General features: G+C 32.8%; 1 pseudogene; it reads left to right on the top strand.

The window, feature by feature from the left end:
• The first annotated feature begins 720 nt into the window (after positions 1–720).
• Positions 721–1,006, top strand: LOC149187297 (large ribosomal subunit protein eL42z/eL42y pseudogene; annotated as a pseudogene).
• The last annotated feature ends 15,410 nt before the right edge of the window (positions 1,007–16,416 follow it).

Raw genomic sequence — 16,416 nt, 5'->3', positions numbered from 1 at the left:
TGCGTAAAGTGACCATGATTTCCAAGAGTAATTAGCAAGTAACTATAAGTTGATATAGAAACTTTATTTTTGTTTCTATAAATTTGAATAATGGTAAAGTGTTGAAAAGTATAAATTTCTTATTTCGCAGTTGTAAATGCTTATTAATATTGATAAAAAAATCTTGATTTTACTTATTGAACATAAAAATCCTTTATTTTGAAAGGGAATGACCCCTTTTGGTGGTTCTAGATAGATGTCATAAGTAAAATTTAATGATGAAAATTGAGGACGATGTTGTCTTTAAGGACGAGAGTATGTAGCATCCCTACCATAAAAGCTTACGTAAAGCTCATATATTTACAAAGTTAAATATTACATGTAATGAGTATCAAAAATCACTTGAAATTAAACAGATTCTCGATAACCACCCCTTGTCATTCTTTATTTGATAGATCTATTCTCTGAAGGGAGGGAGTGTGGTTATGAGATATCAAGAGGCCACTAGCCCACCTATATCCTTAGCACCTTTTGTCATTCCAACAAAAATCTACCCATTTTTAGCTTGTTGACCTGTAACAGCCCACACTAGTAATATTTTTATGTTTTAAGGATGAAGTCGTAGTATTAGTGTTTCTTGCATGACTGCCGACTATGATCGATGTGAATTTAAATTTCAACAATGGTAATGGAAAGAAGGGAATTCCCTAAGAGTTTTGTTGTGTATATCCTTCAATCACAATGGTAAATGTTTCCAAAGACCAAGAGAATGTTTGCAAGAAAAAAGTTTGCAAAAAGTGCATTGTGTACAAGTTACTCAGAATAAGAAATGGATGGTAAGCTTCTCTACAAAAAGGAAATGATAGTATACCATCATATATGGAATACAAACAAAATATGTGTCTCACAAGAAGTAAAAAACAACAAAGAAACTTGTGTTGAAGTTGCAATGTTAGTCTTGCAAGGGTTATTCTCAACCTGTAATCAAGCCTTGCAACATTTTGAGATTGGTGGAGACAAGAAGTGAAATTAAGCATCCATTTTTCTTAAACTTTCAGTTTTGTTGCACCTTTATCATGGCCAATATTTAGGGCAAGAAAAATAAGTATCTTTTGCCAATTTTATTGAATAAGAATATGCATTTATTATGCTAGTTTTACTTGAAAAGAAATATATGTTTTAAGCACAGAAACAATAGCTATGCTGTTAAATTCCTTGAGAAGAATATATGATTATTTTTTATAGACTTATTGAGGAAGAGATAGGAATTTCATGGATGAAATAATAGTTAATTATGATAGACTTTACTGAATAAATACATATTTTCATGCATAAAATGAATAATTATTGTTCTAGGTATCTTGTGAAAGAAATATGTATTGCATGTATTAGACAAATAGCTATTGAGATAGATTTTCTTCAAAGAATATATGATTATTTCTATTTTTCTTGAAAATAACATGTGTTTTTGTGCACATAGATAATCATTAGATTACTAATTTTCTTGAAGAGAATGTGTATTTTATATACAAAAAAATAATAACCATTATGATAACTTCTTTTTAGAACAAGAATACATAGTTTCATGAAAAGAATAACTATTAAGTTAGTTTTATTTTGAAAAGGGAAATGAGTATTTATATTTACGAAAGTAATAGTTGAATGTGATAAATTCATGGAAAAGAAACATGTTGTTACATGCTCTATTTTGTTATGTTTTCTTTTGGAAAAACATATGCATTTGCATGCATAGGAATAACATCGATTGTGTTATCTTTCTTTTACATATTTGCATGCAACAAAAGTAATAGATGAGGGGCTAGTTCCTTATGTAATTGCATACACGAATTCCTAACTAAAGTGTTAGTTTCCTTCAAAAGAATATAAACAATTTTAGTGGTTTTCCTTTGGAAAAGAATGTGTGCTTGTGCGAGGAGAATAATAGTTAATGTGCTATTTATCTTGGAAATATTTTCCTCTTCTTATGCGAAGAGAGGTTAATAACCATGGAGGTTCTTTAATATTATTATGTTTTGAGGGTAGAAGTAGAATGTAGCTGTTTTCCCTTCTCATGATATATATGAAATAGGAACAAGTGAGAATGATTTGGTAATCTTTATGTATTTTACCTTATACATGTAAGTTATGGATGGACAGACATGTGTCATAACCGTATATATGTAGAAATAAATAAACATTTTTTCGTAGTTATGCACCTTCAATTAACACTTGTGTAGTGTTGTTAAAAGAGGAAGACATGTCTTGACACTTTATTACATTTTATTTACGCACATGAAAAGATGTTTGAAACATAACTAGTATTGATTTTTATTGATTAATATTTTAACTAATCATAATATCGAAGTTTGATAATGGTAACAACAGTAGGGAAGGATGGTGACTTATGCAAAGGGTAGATTATGTCTAACATTATGGCAGGAAAAGAACTAGTGGTGCATGCAGATTGAAGGAATTTCAACTATAAGATAATCTATTGATAGGAAGAACCAAGCCACAAATACATAATGTCCGAGGATTTATGGGTAAATGATTTCATGATGAATGTAATAGCTTCTACCTAGTTATGTTGTATTTAAGATGATATTCCTCTGTAATATTTTATGAAAATGGTTAAGGGATGGACTCCCTTATAGCAATTTAATGAGGGGTGAACACCCTCATGAGAATTTAATAAAAAATAAATGTTTGTTGGTTTTCACCCTACAGGGTTTCCAGGGTATGTCACTGTTTAATGATGTGTTTTCCTTTTGTGAAATTTTAATGTTATTCCTTCCTCACATGAAAATAACACTTACAATATCAAATATGTGAATGACTAACGTAAGTAAAAGAACCATGATAATGAAGAAAGGTTACAACATGAAGCTTATGTTAATATGCTACAAAAATGGTTGTTATGTTATGAAACTTATTATTCTTTTACTAAAGTTACTCTATGAAATGATGAATATTTTATCTAATGGTCAATGAAGGAATATGGAATAGTAATTCAGAAACTTACACATTTGTCAATTCTATAAAAAAAATCTAATCCTATGTGTTTTTACACAAGGTTACCAAGGGATGTTCCAAATGGTATCACAGAAAAATGTTGCAGCACTGATGCCTTTTGGGAATCCGTAAGTGAAAAGGAAGTAGATTTATGATACTAGTGGGCATCAACTCAAGTATGATCCTACAAAAATACATAATGATATATGCAATAGAATACATTGACATGATATATATGATGCATCTTAATAACCACACTGAAGGATCATAAGAGATAATGTCTACTTTAAATTGTACTCATGACATTTGAATCTTTATGCAGATAAAGATACTAAAATTTCTACTGCATTTATGAAAAATTATCATGAGCACTAACTAGTGATAGTGAGGATCAATTTCGAACCCTTACATGCATACTATTACAATAATGATTAGGGTATATTTAAAGAACATCACCAAAGTTACAATGCACTACTTATAAAGAATGAATGCATGAATGTAAAAGGTGGGGGTTGTCCTTGAAGAGGACAATAGGTTGTTTTAAAATACACTGAAATAATCCCTTTAGAAGTCAATTATAAACACTAAGTCAAGACTGTAATGGCTAAAATATGTTTGAGTCCTGTCATGGTTGAATTTAAGATGGTTGGTAGCATTGATTAGTTAGTATTGTATGCCTAAATATAAAACTTATATGCATGAATCAGTTTTGATTAAGGATTATTGCAAGTTGTAAACAAGTGATTGTGGTAGTTCACTTCATGTTGCTAGTGGGTCAAAGCATGGAGTTGGGTTACACTTTTTGGTGAAATGAGGGTGTGTTTTGCTAAAAAACAGATGCTCAATCAAGCAATTTATAAGTTCTCAACGGAGCTTTTGAGGCACTTAAAATAGCTTGATCGAGTGTTTAACCAAAATCTTGATCGAGTTGTTTATAACTCGAGTTAACAACTCGATCGAGAGTTATGAATCGATCAAGTGTTATTTCTAATTCAAATACCCTGGCCGCAACCTATGCAAGTCATTTTTCTCGGATGGCGAGAGGAAAAGGAATTTGACAGAAGATTTCTAAGCTCAACCGAGATGGAGGAACTCAATCCAGCTACCTATCAACCCCTCCACTGACCCTGAGACTCAAGATTAGATAGGTTTCTTATCTTTTTTTCTCTTTTATTTAATTTTTCTGTAAATAAAATAAATTAATTTGAAAAAAAAAACTAGCATACAAAAACTACAAAAAACAATAATGAAAATCACCATGAAATCCACAAAAAACCACCAAGAAAACCCTTCAAGACCAAAAACAACTTACAAAAGCACCAAGAAAACCCTTTAAAAGCACAAAAAATCTATAACTTAGGTTTTAATTTTAATTTTATTTATTTTATTGTATACATTATCGGCAATATTAACATGTTTATTATAAATATTTTCTGTGGTATATTCTATTTTTAACTATTTTACGTTTTAAAGTTCTTTTTAGGATTATAGTGAAATAATTTTTCAAAAAAAATGATTTTTTTCAATTGAAAATGCATTTTAAATTTTGAACAAATTTGATGAGAAATATGCCCAAAAAATTTTCAAAATAGAAAACAATTAAACTCTAGAAATCCAATAGATAAATAAATTAGGAGCTTTAAATTGACATAATGAATATGGTTGCTCATGGTAAACCTCTATTAAAGAAAAAAAAAAAAAAAATTAATTTAAAAATTTTTATATTATAAATATTTTTTAATAACAAATATAGTAATTTGTTTTTTAAAATTAATTGTACTTAAATAAAATATTGACTAAACTAAAATTCCAAAACATTTCTTTTATTTAATTAAATTATATATATATATATATATATATATATATATATATATATATATATATATAGATATATATATATATAGATATATACATATATAGATATATAAATATATATATATATATATATATATATATATATATATATATATATATATATATATATATATATATATATATATATATATATATATATATATATATGATGATGATGATGATGGTTAACGTCCATTGAGACCAAATTTTGGTCTATCAGACCTAAAGAAACAAATTATTTAGTTTGATTTAAGATTTTATTCCTATGCTCAAAAAGCTTGGAGAGAAGCTTCCCGAGCTCATTATAATTTTTGATATTGTAAAAGGCTAGGAAGGTTAGTATTGCAACAAAGATTATGAAACTGATATCTAATGTGGTTGTACGTGGGGCACTCTAAGAGGAAGTGGTTTGCATCCTCGATGTTCCTATTCTCACAGAGATGGTAGATCCTTTCCATCCATGGTGTTTTAGGAACTACCCAATGACCTGTTTCACTATGGAGCTCATGAGAGTTCGTTCTAATTTTTGCTATATTAATTTTCTTCTTTGAGCTAGTTAAAATAGAGAGATACTTTTGAACTTCTAGGGTAGGGTTGATGACCTTCTTATAATAACTTAATTTTCTTTTAGCTGCTAAATCTTTTTCACACCACATTTCTTCTTTGAACTTAGAAGTAACAATATTTTTAATGTTATTAATGTTTTGCAATGCATCATTCTCATTGATCTCCCAATAGTTTAACCAGGCCCTCGTGTCTCTATACCACCCTCGTTTGAGCCTTAGGTGGTTTTGGCTGGAATTTAAAGCTAGCTTAGGAAGTCTATGATCTCCTATGTGATTGAGTTTGTGCTTGTACAATAAAGGCCTAATCATAGCTAGGCTCTCGATAGGGGCAAGACCTACTTCTATAAGGAGAATAAGATAGCGTGTATTGCTTTTAATTTTTAGGTTATATGTTATAAAACGCTTCTGGATTTGCTCAATCTTTCTCCAGGATTCTCTAGATAGGCTGCAACCCTAAACCTCACATCCATATAGGATAACAGGAGTGACTAAAGTTTCAAAGAGGAACTTCTTTTTATCCCACATTACGAGGTTTGTTGTTTTACAATTATTTTCAAGACCAAAATAAGCTTTCCACCCTCCATTAATCCTTTTCTTGATGGTATGGTTCCAATTGAGCTTGTGATGAATATCAATTCCTAAGTAGTTGTAATAATACACTTCCTCCAAGTTATTATTGTCATATTTAAAATTAGCGTAACTGTCCTTCTTGGATTTGATAATCATAACTTTTGTTTTGTCAGTGTTGACAGTCATACTCATGGTAGAGCAGAAATACTTTACAACTATATATCTATATATATATATATCTATATATAGTTGTAAAGTATAACATAACTATAACTATATATAACATAGTTATAGTTATAACATCTCTTTCTCTCTCACACACGCATACACATATATAACATTTAACATAGTTTTATAACTATTTAACATAATTTTCTCTTCATAATAACATAATATGGGTGATGCTCAACAACTTTTTTAAGACTCAAGTTGATCTATAAACTGTAATTTTCCTTAAAATTTCCATTACTCATATTTGTAGAATTATTTAATATAATGATACATGACAACTATATATCTCTTAGTTCCCACCCTTATTAAATTTATTAGTTGAGTAATGATTTTGTAACTTACACTTCCTATATTTTTATTTAACTATATAACACAACATAGCATATATATATATATATATATAAGTTTAAGTTTCAACAATGCATCATTGATACATTAAATCCATGATGAAAAGTGCATTTAAAGTGAATATATAAGCATTTTTACTCTTTTCTAATTTGTACCATATTGTTTCATTATATAGTGTGTCGTACCAGAAACATTGTCTTCATGTGCTTCCACCTAGTACATGTCCCGTTTTAAAATCAAACATTATAAGAACTTGTATTATGGAGTATTTGTTTGGCATGAAATTTATTAGTTTTGCAAATAGGTTTATTTCAATTTTTTACATATATTTACATATTTATGCTCTATGAATAAAATGAATCATTTATAAATGAGAAAAAGTGTAAGTTAGATTTTCAAACACCTTTTTTTATTGTCTTTACATGGAACTCAATACTTTGATTGATAATTTATCAAAATAGACACTCTATTTAGTTCAGGACTTTAACCTAGATTATTCTACTTGATTTTATAAATGGTTTTCTTGTCAACATTCTTTATATGATAACATTTTTTTCTTGGATTAGTTTATATGTTTTATATGTAATTTGCAGAGCCATCTCCCATAAATCCCCCAATCGCAGCCCATCAGAGTGTTGGAGGATCTATTATACATGGTAGGGTTAGATCACATAGGCATACTAGAGTGTCTGTTCCATTCATAGATCCTCCCTCTGACACAAGTCAGAGTGTCAAAGGTGGTGTTTTTGTCTCTGTTGATGATCTTGCTACAGATAGTAGACCTTCATCACCTGTTCAGGTATACATCTTGCATTTTAAATCCTCTTTAAAGTTTATGTGTTAATGTCTTGGAATTGTCTTAAATTTTTAAATCCTCTTCAATTGATGTGTTTGAATTTAATGTATATGTTATTATGCTTATAATTTGTTATATATGTATTAAACTATGTTTGTGATTTGCAGACCCTCGGCAGGGTGAAGACGAGGATCAAAGCGCAATGTCGATCCTTTTGTGGAATGATGTTATATCCACTATCACAATTAAGGATGTTAGGGCCAAATAGACATGGATCACATGAGTGATGGATAAAATCCCTGCTAATTCACCTACTAGATGTTTTTCTCTGATGTCGAATAACATCAATAGGTTGATCGAGACATACCAAAGGGCGGGCCCACAAATCCACCTTCTATATTCCATACATAGGATTAGGAGGCTAGAGGTCAGAGGCCCACATAATTGGAAGGTAGTGAAAGACACCACTAAGAACATTGATATTTGTGGGGAGTTGTTTGACATCCCTTCAGAATGTCATGTTAGACATGTTAGTCTGATTTCGCTAAAATATTCTAAGAATGTTGACATGACACCTTTTATTTATGATCGATCCACTGGATCTTGGGGCTAATTCCCACACCATGACCATGTCCCCAATTACTTTGAAAAGCATATATATATCCAGAGTGTGCTACATATGAGGTCGGGTTACACGAACTCCAGATTTATGTTTTATGGGCCCAGTTTGGGACGTAGTTATGAATGTGATGGGGCTCATAGGGACCCTTCACATGTATCACCACCTCTGAAATTGTTGCCAAAACCATCTCGGAGCATGGTATTACCCATAGAGCTAGAGACTTCCTCACATCTTGGTGCTGAGACTAGGCATACCATTGCAGATAGCATGCAAAGGACATTGGTAATTGCACACGTCGCATGATGTGGAGAGATGAGAAGACCACCTTCATTGCCTTGTGGCCCGTCCATTGCATTACATTGTGATTCATATCTTAAGAGTCTAGGGCATCAAAAACATTTTTCATATGCACGTATGTGTCATGATATCATTTATGACACTTGGAGGGTGCACATCCCATGTGACATAGAGAAGATACATATATATGAAGCTTTTGACTCTTATCATAAAATTTTACATTATTTATATTAATAGTTTTGTATAATATTGCATTTATATTAATAATTTCATGATAACATGCATGTATAGCCCAACTACACATATGATCTTTTGAGGTCATTTAAGGGGGTATTTGACCATACAAGGAAGCATCCTCTAGTGCATGTTTATGTGGCTTAGTATTCTCCACCTCCAGCTAATAAAACTCATGGACTAACATTTGAGGTGAATTTTTTTATTCTTAAGATTTCAACATTTTCTTTTTTTAAGTTACATGTATGCATGTTAATTCATTTGTACACTAATTATAATTTTTGTTTGCCATTGTGTACACAGGCCCAGATGTAGAGGGTTGTCTATGTTGTAGTTATGTGAACACATGAGTGGAATGTTGGGTGTGGAGACATTAAGCCACAGGAAGGGGAGCACCAAAGCTAAATTGATCAGACCCCCATCCCACCTGACTTCCATTTTCACTCAACTGAGTCATGGGTAGCGGACTATTTAAATGCACACTTGAAAATAATTTTTTCTAGATTGTTTATTTTGTACAAATAATGTTTTAATTAATTTAAATTTGAACGTTTTATATTGTAGTACCAGATTGTGGAAGCTTACTCTGTGCACCAGAACACACATAAGAGTTTTATAAGAGATACTTTATAGAGTGGATCATAGATAATTCGTATATTTTTTGGCCCATTTCATAGGGAACATGCACATGTGATGTACAAACTTTGTATATTTCTATACATGGGCAGTCTATGGATGTGCGAACATTATTTCGGTTCATGGATGCTTATTATTTTAGTTTGTGGATGTTCATGTGTATAATGTAATTTGTATATATTTTCATATGTGTAGTTTATTATCATACATACCTAACAAGATAACACTTTTAACTTCTCAGGAAATAAACCAAGAAAATAAGTACAATCTTAGACTATGATGCAAGTCATTTTGATACTTAAAATGAACTAAAACATATGTTCATGGTTCAATTAAAATACACACATAGGATTGAAATACATTTTAAAATATGTCTTCAACTAGTAGTGTTCAACTAATAATTTGTTTTATTAAATTTTATTTCTTTTGAGGTCATATGCAACAACTTAGTCTTAACACATGATATAAGTCCTATGTATTGGAATTTAATATACCAAAGAACAATTAATGATATGTTTTTAGATAATTTTATATAATTTTATGAACTTTACTAAATCTAGTTAGATATCAAAGGTTTCAATCAATTCCTTAACTTAATACATTCAATTAAGAACTTCCAAGACATAAAATTTTACAAAATAACAATTTTCAATTCTAGTTTCATAGACTAAGGAAATAAGTATAACCTTACTATGATGCAAGTCACTTTAATACTTCAAATGAACTAAAATATCTCATGTACATCAATTTAGTATTGAATTTGTAGAAAGTGTCTTTTAGCGCAATCAATGTATGTTAATTTAAAAAATTAATGACATGTTTCTATAATTTTATTCACTTTCCTAAATTTACTTGTCTATCCAAGTATTTCAATCAATTTTTTATCTTAAGACCTTCAATTAAGAACATTCAAGAAGTAAAATTTTACAAATTAGCAAATTTAATTGTCATATTAGCTTGTAGAAAGTGTCTTTTAGTGCACAATTAATGTATGTTAAATTACAATGATTTTAATTTAGATGTGAAGATCTAAACTACTAATAAGTTTTGTTTGATTTTATTTCTTTTGAGGTTATATAAGAGAGCGCTATATATATATATATATATATCACTTTTTACATTCCAATATGTGTTGGAAATAATACTGAGGGGGGGGGGGGTGAATCAGTATTATCAGATCAATATAACTTTTTCTCTTTCCATATTAAGATTCATATGTGATGCAAGAAGTATATATCCATTAAACATATGATTCAGTTAGTTGATCTCTAATGAGTGCATCAGAACATTATTAACCATATCAGCAATAAACCAGAGCAGTAAAATAGAACAGATCATCACACACAAGAAGCACACATGAACACCATGATGTAAGCTGGAAACCCAATGTGGGTGAAAACCACCTGCTGCAAGTCGTCTCAATCTTATTTAATAAGAAATACCTTTTACAATAGTTCTGTACTAGTGTAGACTTATACCAGTACACAGGCTTCTACCTGCAGAAGGCTACAACCTTCTCTCGTTCTCCAGGCTCTCCTGGAAGGGAGCTACAACCCCCTTTGCGCAGGCTACTACCTGCTGAGATGCTCCAACCTTCACTTGTTTTCCAGCTGTTACTAGAAGGGAGCTACCACCCCCTTGGCTCTTGTACTAGCTGATGTACTAGTACATAGGTGCTGACCTACAGAAGGCTACAACCTTCTATTTCTTCCTCCAGGTACCACGTTTCATCAATTTTCAGATTGGATACACTGAAGCACAACATCATAATCTGAAAGGCCACGTTTCATCCAATTTTCATATTGGACCCATTAATATCATTGAAGCTCATAATCAATCAATACTAGCATCATCAATCTCTGAATTACCCAATACTAAATCAATGCTTTCACCAAAGCCAACCCGCATACAGATCTACAAATATTTCCTTATAACTTTGCATCTGTTCCATACATCAGACATACCCAGATCATACCATTCATAAAACATACGTCAATAATTCAGATCTAGTCTATCAAACCAGATAATGATAAACATTCCAATCCTTAAGATCCCGATCCATCAAGTATCAAATAGATCTGCAATCAACCAACTTCCTTGTGCATAAGCTGAATTAATACTTTCTCGGCACACAGAAACCAGACATCAAATCAGAACCTTGAACGCCACAGTAATAGATAAAAACAGCTAAAACATATTTCAAGTAAAGTCTGCAACTTCACCAACAGAAACCTGTGTATAGATCTATAAATTCATTCTTTCAAACATTCAGATATTAGTTAACCCAGCTTATCAGATTTATAGATCAAGCATGCACCACATATCACAGATCAAAATCATATAGAGATACCACTATTCCAGCCTTAAGATTTTGACCCATCAATAGAACTTATCCTTCTCCTTGCGCTCAGGTTCCTTCTTTATTCAGATCTAGATCTGCACCATAACCCAATCACCGTATTCCAGATCTAGCACTTTATCAGATATTCAATTAATCAAAAGATGCTTTGCCAAATGATCTCCTTCCTCTTTTATAGCCTTAGTCCTTTCTCAATACCACGGTCCAAAACCATAGGATCAAAAAAACTGTTGGACTAATACCATGAACCAACCATGAAAGTGTGTGAGATCAACACTTTTGGATGCAATACCATGGACCAAAACCATAGGATCAAAAAATGTCGGACTAATACCATGAACCAACCATGAAAGTGCATGAGATCAACACTTTTGGATGAAATACCATGGGCCAAAACCATAGGATCAAAAACTATCGAACTAATACCATGAACCAACCATGAAAGTGCGTGAACTTTTCTCTTGCATGAAGGGAACTTTTCTCTGCATCAAAGTGCGTAAACTTTTCTCTACATGAAATAAACTTTTCTCTGCATAAAAGTGCGTGAACATTTATCTACATGAAATAAACTCTTCTCTGCATAAAAGTGCGTGAACTTTTCTCTACATGAAATAAACTTTTCTCTGCATAAAAGTGCGTGAACTTTTCTCTACATGGAATAAATTTTTCTCTGCATAAAAGTGCATGAACTTTTCTCTACATGGAATAAACTTTTATCTGCATAAAAGTGCGTGGACGTTTCTCTACATGGAATAAACTTTTCTCTGCATAAAAGTGAGTGAACTTTTCTCTACATGAAGGAAACTTTGTTGCACTATAATTTATCAAATAAATTTGTTGCACTATAGTTTATCATTTGTGTGATTTGCCGTCAAGGACAACACTTGTCTCATAATGCCAACAATCTCCCCCATTGGACTTGTCATACTGAGAATTGTCATCTGATATCTCTTCCGTAGATTCATCTAGATATATATAAGTGAGTTGATATTCTATGAGTTGTTTGCCATCAAGTACAACACATGCATCATAATGCCAACAATCTCCCCCTTTGGACTTGATGGCAACAATACCAAATCACTCTCCCCCTTTGACATCAAGGGCAAAGGGCGAACCAAGATATTCTCTTTCTTTGTTGTCCATACTCCCCCTGAGTGCCTGCTGAAATTTCTGAATGAGCTCCCCCTTTGTATATGCCAAGGTGTACCAATCTGTCCATGCTCCCCTTGAGTACATGCTGAAGTCTCTGCTCTGCTGAAGTTTGTTGTTCATGCTCCCCCTCACTATAAGCAAGGTATGCAAAAAGATGTTTTACAAGAAGAACATGACTCTATCATAAATGACCTTCCTATCACCAAGGACTCATACATACATCCATTTCCCAACCAAGTGGGGATATACTAGAATTGACTCATCCACCCAACCAAGTGGGGATACACCAAAAGTTTACACATGATAAAACAAGAACATTACATCTTCATCCCAGGCATAGTGGAGAAACCAATATAGGCCGTTACATGACCTTGACACCATAAAAGAGATACATGACATAGAGACGAAATATCTAGAGCAAGACTTATGAAAGTCACCAGTAACTGATAGCAGCAACATCTATCAAACACTTTTCAAATCAGCAACCATGATCTCCTTATGTTCTCCTTCTGCACCTGTTCTAACCAAAACAGCTTGTGTACAAGAACCAAGAGCTTCTACGGTAATGCCAACAATGCATTATTAGAAGTTAATCTGCTCCCCCTGAATCTGTGTTAGATGGTCTCTGTCAGACCCATATCAGACTCTTCTCACCCATAGTCTGGCCCACTGATTTTATTCAAACCAACATATACGCGATTGTATCCACAGAAACTTGCGTATATACGTGGATACTCCTTATGAAACTCACGTACAACCATTCCAAATCAGAAACCTATAAATGTCCTATGACAGGATATGTCCGCAGATAGATATCAACTCATCATCATAAAATCACTCACATTATATCCTATGTGTAAAACGCCATAGCCATCTTATCAACAATATCATCTATGTATCATCTCTTGGGCATATATCATAACCGTATTATATGATCTTTATGCATATGACGACAGCAGCATATGAAGATGTGTATTCCAGCTTTGTACTTCTCCTTATCCTTATGAAGATCACCATGTAAGCACCATTAGAGAATCAACCACAAATCTGATCTAAATATCAACTATGTAACCCCAAGAATCATCTGAACAATTCATAACCATATCATAGCAAGATGAATCATTTATCCATATAAGCATCATCACCAAGGACTATTAACCATAATGCCAACAATGCATTAAAAGCATATGCTCCCCCTAAACCTGTGCCATCTTGGTTACTGTCAGATCTGATCATGCATATCAGCAAGAAGTATCAAGACATCTTCATTATCAAGTTAGAAACAAAACACTTCTAACCATCAAGTCATTTCCACACATCATCAGCAAATTGTAACCATTATCAAACAGCGCAAATAATAAACCGAATCATAACTGATCCTTTTCCTGAACCTGTCCCTACTGCCTTTCCTCAAACAATCATATACGCGACTATGTCATAACCAACTCGCGTATATACGTGACTTCTCTTTAAGAAACTTGCATATGAGATTTAGGACACTGAAGTTTTACACTTCCAGCTCCCTCTGATTCTGTTATGTTTGTATGTTGTGCTGTGCCACCTCTTTCTGACTGTACTTCTTTCTTCTTCCACATCTTCAAGTGTGATGATGATTTTTTCTCCTTTTGGTATGGTGCCCATACTTTGTTCCTGCATTCCTTATCTATATGTCCAAGCTTGTTACATGTGTAACATCTTACATGTCTCATATTTCTTCTATAGCAACCAATAGCTCTATGACCAAACATATTGCAAGCAAAGCAATATCCATTAAAATACCTTGAATGTGATGATCTTTCTGCATGATGGTCTTGAAACCTTCTTCTTCTACATCTAGCTGCAACATGTCCAAGATTATGAAATACATAACATTCAACATTATTCATAGGAGGAGTAAAAGAATTTCTTTGAAGAATTTCTTTCCTTGGTTGATGATGAGATTGACCTTTCATCTCCTTATTGAGCATTTCAGATTTTGCAGTCGAGTCCCTTGTCTTACTTTGTGAACCAGATTCACCTTCAATAGATTCATGAAAACCAAGACCAATTTTGATAGCAGGAGACCTTTGACTATTAAGAATATCATCCAAGACTTTAGTACTATCTTGAAATCGTAACAGTTTATCCTTTTCTTCTAATTTATCTTTTAGAATATTTACCTCAACTTGATGTTGCTCTTCCTTTTCAAGATACTGCTTCTTCACGTTTGCTTCAGCATTTCTTTATTCTTCCAACTGACGTCTTAGTTCAAGAACTTCATTTTCATGAGCTTGGAGTAGTTCTTTATTCTGCTTCTTTGATTCTTCAAGATCTTCTTTTAGTGAGCGGATCGTGGCTTCAAGACTTTCATAGTAACTGGATCTATCTCTGAGTTTCTTTATGGTTGTGCTTCTTTCATTGAATTCATCCTGCAACTTTTGATATTTTTCCTTGAATAACTTCCTTACCTTGTTTCCTTCCTCTAGTTGAGCTTTTAGTTTGGCAACTTCTTCTTTGAAGTCACATTCCCTTTTGTTCAATAGATCTTGTTGATCTCTGATTTTTTCCGAAAGCCTTTTAAATTCTGCCTCTATTTGATATCTTTCTTGTTCACCCATAAGAGCATATTCAGTTGTTTCACTATCACTTTCATCTTTTCCAAATGGATAGATAGCTGGAACATCAGAGGATAGCAAATTCATACCTGATAGTTCATCTTCATTCTGAAATGATTCTGAATCTGAAGAGCTTCTTACACCTAATCCCCAATCGATTCTCCCACTGTCATAGTTCTTCTGAGATGTCTTCTTCTGCTTATGTGCTTTCTTCTTAAGCTTCTTTCCCATTGTTCCACGGATCTCCTTTAAGCGATCAAGCCTCTACCAAAGGACCTGCTCTGATACCAATTGTTGGAAATAATACTGAGAGGGGGGGGTGAATCAGTATTATCAGATCAATATAACTTTTTCTCTTTCCATATTAAGATTCATATGTGATGCAACAAGTATATATCCATTAAACATATGATTCAGTTAGTTGATCTCTAATGAGTGCATCAGAACATTATTAACCATATGAGCAGTAAACTAGAGCAGTAAAATAGAACAGATCATCACACACAAGAAGCACACATGAACACCATGATGTAAGATGGAAACCCAATGTGGGTGAAAACCACCTGCTACAAGTCGTCTCAATCTTCTTTAATAAGAAATACCTTTTACAATAGTTTTGTAATAGTGCAGACTTATACCAGTACACAGGCTTCTACCTGCAGAAGGCTACAACCTTCTCTCGTTCTCCAGACTCTCCTGGAAGGGAGCTACAACCCCCTTTGCGCAGGCTGCTACCTGCTGAGATGCTCCAACCTTTACTTGTTTTCCAGCTGCTACTAGAAGGGAGATACCACCCCCTTGGCTCTTGTACTAGCTGATGTACTAGTACGTAGGTGTTGACCTACCGAAGCCTACAACCTTCTCTTTCTTCCTCCAGGTACCACGTTTCATCAATTTTCAGGCTGGATACACTGAAGCACAACATCATAATCTAAAAGGCCACATTTCATCCAATTTTCATACTGGACCCATTAATATCATTGAAGCTCATAATCAATCAATACTAGCATCATCAATCTCTGAATTACCCAATACTAAATCAATGCTTTCACCAAAGCCAACTCGCATACAGATCTACAAATATTTCCTTATAACTTTGCAGCTGTTCCATACATCAGACATACCCAGATCATACCATTCATAAAACATACGTCAATAATTCAGAT

This window comes from Pinus tabuliformis, chromosome 3_1, assembly GCF_031772625.1.
Source record: "Pinus tabuliformis cultivar Carrire ecotype Pingquan chromosome 3_1, CPIR1, whole genome shotgun sequence".
NCBI lineage: Eukaryota > Viridiplantae > Streptophyta > Pinopsida > Pinales > Pinaceae > Pinus > Pinus tabuliformis.
This window is presented reverse-complemented; position numbering and strand designations above follow the sequence as displayed.